Source organism: Mandrillus leucophaeus, unplaced genomic scaffold (assembly GCF_000951045.1).
Source record: "Mandrillus leucophaeus isolate KB7577 unplaced genomic scaffold, Mleu.le_1.0 Scaffold572, whole genome shotgun sequence".
Classification (NCBI taxonomy): Eukaryota; Metazoa; Chordata; class Mammalia; order Primates; family Cercopithecidae; genus Mandrillus; species Mandrillus leucophaeus.
Window position 1 is genome coordinate 1,383,492 of NW_012106164.1, and position 2,937 is coordinate 1,386,428.

General features: G+C 42.6%; 1 protein-coding gene across 1 annotated transcript in view; it reads left to right on the forward strand.

The window, feature by feature from the left end:
• The window catches only part of KIF12 (kinesin family member 12), an 11,212-nt gene that overhangs the window by 1,716 nt on the left and 6,559 nt on the right, over positions 1-2,937 (forward strand). The window lies entirely within an intron of this gene.

Below are 2,937 nucleotides of genomic sequence, written 5' to 3' on the forward strand. Positions count from 1 at the left end.
TATCTTGTTATTTGTTTCTTATTTGTTCCATTTATTCTTTGTGACTTTCTTTCTCTTCCTTCCTTCCTTCCTTTCTTCCTTCCTTCCTTCCTTCCTTCCTTCCTTCCTTCCTTCCTTCCTTCCTTCCTTCCTTCCTTCCCTTTCTTTTTTTGAGATGGGGTCTTATTCTGTTGCTCAGACTGGAGTGCAGTGGCATGATCATGGCACACTGCAGCCTTGACCTGGGCTCAGGCAATCCTCCTACCTCAGCCTCTCAAGTAGCTGGGACTACAGGCATGTGCCACCATACTCAGCTACTTTTTGTATTTTTTGTAGAAATGGCTTTTTTCCATGTTGCCCAGGCTGGTCTTGAACTCCTGGGCCCAAGCAATCCAGCTGCCTCAGCCTCCCAAACTGCTAGGATTACAGGTGTGAGCTACCGCACCCAACATGTTTGTGACTTTATATCTCATTTTTTGTCTTCTTTTGAATCAATCAAGTAGTTTTAATTCATTTTTCTCTATTAGCTTCGTAGTTTTAACTCTTATTTTTACAGTAGTTACCTTAAAGATGCCACTATACATCCCTGAAGTACTACAGTCTACCTTAAGTTAGTACTTTTATCACTTCCCAAACAATTGAAGATCCAATGCTATAATTCTATGGTTTAACTCCATTCACTCCACTTATCCTTTATTCTAGTGTAATGTCTGTTTGTTTCTATATATATTATAATGGTAGCAAAAAGTTAGTGTTACTTTCTTTTAAACAGTCAAAATGATTCTCTCTTTTTTTTTTTTTTGAGATGAAGTCTCACTCTGTCACCCAGACTGGAGTGCAGTGGCACGACCTTAGCCAACTGCAACCTCCACCTCCCGGGTTCAAGCAATTCTCCTGCCTCTGCCTCCTGAGTAGCGGGGATTGCAGGTGCCCACCACCGTGCCCAGCTAATTTTTGTATTTTTAGTAGAGACAGGGTTTCACCATGTTGGCCAGACTGGTCTTGAACTCCTGACACCAGGTGATCCACTCACCTGGGCCTCCCAAAGTGCTGGGATTACAGGCGTGAGCCACCATGCCTGGCCTCAAAATAAATATACATCCCATATTTATTCTTCCTGGTGCTCTTTATTTTTTCCTTTAGTTCTCATTCAACATGTAAAAAGTTTCCTTTAGTATTTCTTGTAGTGATGATCAACCAGAGGTGAATTTCTCAGCTTCCGTTTGTTTAAAAATGTCTATTTTACCTACATTTGTGAAGGATACTTTTGCTAGGCATATAATTCCAGTTTGATTTTTGTTTTTTAATCCCAGCATTTTAAAGATGCACTGCCTATTGTCTGTTGGCATCCATAGTTTCTACTCAAAAGTAGTTGTCAGTCTTATTATTGCTACTTTGAAGGTTATGCATTTTTCCCTAGGGCTGCTTTTATGGTTTCTTCTTTGTCTTTGTTTTTCAGCAGCTTCAGATGTGCTAGATATTTCTTTATCTTTAAAGTGGGCTACAAGGTTGCCCATAACCAGGCTCCTATTACCTTTATAATCTTTTTTTTTTTGAGACGGAGTCTTGCTGTGTCACCCAGGCTGGAGTGCAGTGGTGTCATCTTGGCTCACTGCAACCTCTGCCTCCCGGATTCAAGTGATTCTTCCTCGGCCTCCTGAGTAGCTGGGATTACAAGCCTGTGCCACCATGCCTGGCTAATTTTGTATTTTTAGTAAAGACGAGATTTCACCATGTTGGTCAGGCTGGTCTCAAACTCCTGACCTTGTGATTTGCCTGCCTCGGCCTCCCAAAGTGCTAGGATTATAGGGGTGAGCCACTGCACCCAGCCACCTTTATGATCTTTTGTCTCTCACTCTTCCCTTGCTAACTGTGTTCCAACCACCCTGGCCTTCTTCCATTCCTTGAACACACACTGGTCATACTCCACCTCAGGACGTTTGCATTGGACATTTCTTCTGCCTAGGATAATCTTCCCCCAAATATTTGCATGACTAACTCACATTCCTCCTTGAAGTCTTTCCTCAAAAGTCACCTTCTCAATGAGGTATTCCATGACTATACTATACAAACAACAACCTGTTCCCCATCGCCAACACTGACTGACATTATTTCCATAGCACTTTTCAGCTTTTAACATGCTATGTAAGTTATTTATATGCTTATTTTTATTATCTTCTTTTCCCACCTCACTAGAGGGTAAGTTCCACAAGGGCAGGAATTTTTATCTGTTTTGTTCACTAATGTATGCATCTCAAGTGCCTAGAAACCTGCCTGACACCTGGAGGAGGCTTAATAAAAGCTTGCTCATGACTGTTCAATTAAAGGGTAGCAGATGTTTGCACTCACTGTTAGAGAAAAGAACCTGGACTTTGCTCCTGCATTTGTGATTCAAAGGACATCAAATCATGTTCACATTCTGACCCAGGATGGGAAGCCTGGTGCACAAGTCCCCACTGACCAGCTTGAAACATATCCCCTGTTGCTGCACTTTCATCAGAATGCCTTCAAGGCTGGGCGTGGTGGCTCATGCTTGTAATCCCAGCACTTTGGGAGGCTGAGGTGGGTGGATCACCTGAGGTCAAGAGTTTGAGACCAGCCTGGCCAACATGGTGAAACCCCATCTTTACTAAAAATACAAAAGTTAGCTGGGCGTGGTTGTGAGCACCTGTAATCTGAGCTACTTGGGAGGCTGAGGCAGGAGAATCACTTGAACCCAAAGGTGGAGGTTGCAGTGAGCCAGGATTACAACATTGCATTCAAGCCTGGGTGATGAGAGATAAACTGCATCTCCAAAAAAAAAAAAAAAAAAATCCCTTCAGCGTGGCTCATCTCAGTCCAGCCTGAAGAGGGACAACAATCTGACTAAACCAATGCACACTAAGATGCTAGTGACTGATAGTCTTTAACACTTTCAAGGACTTTTAAAGGAGCACCTTGTTCATTTACTGGGTTTAC